Source organism: Sinocyclocheilus anshuiensis, unplaced genomic scaffold (assembly GCF_001515605.1).
Source record: "Sinocyclocheilus anshuiensis isolate Anshui unplaced genomic scaffold, SAMN03320099.WGS_v1.1 scaffold944, whole genome shotgun sequence".
Classification (NCBI taxonomy): Eukaryota; Metazoa; Chordata; class Actinopteri; order Cypriniformes; family Cyprinidae; genus Sinocyclocheilus; species Sinocyclocheilus anshuiensis.
In genome coordinates this window covers 1,359,900-1,360,099 of record NW_015549559.1, presented here as the reverse complement: position 1 = coordinate 1,360,099, position 200 = coordinate 1,359,900, and the positions used below count along the sequence as shown (strand labels likewise).

The following is a 200-nucleotide window of genomic DNA, read 5'->3' as shown; positions in this document are numbered from 1 at the left end:
GTAAACAAAGCAGCGCTGCACTTATGAACTTTAATATGCAGGGCTCCAGACTGCGACCATTTTTTCTGCCTGTGCTACTAAATTTTGTGTGCAGTCACACTGGCGCGACCACCTCGTTGGTCAATTCATAAGCGCTGCAATTTCTGTTGCATATGAGAAACATCAAAGGGCAAACGAAACTGAAAGCATAACGAAACAGC

General features: G+C 44.5%; 1 protein-coding gene across 1 annotated transcript in view; it reads right to left on the bottom strand.

The window, feature by feature from the left end:
• Positions 1-200, bottom strand: part of LOC107657116 (TOX high mobility group box family member 3-like) — a 70,429-nt gene that overhangs the window by 3,657 nt on the left and 66,572 nt on the right. The window lies entirely within an intron of this gene.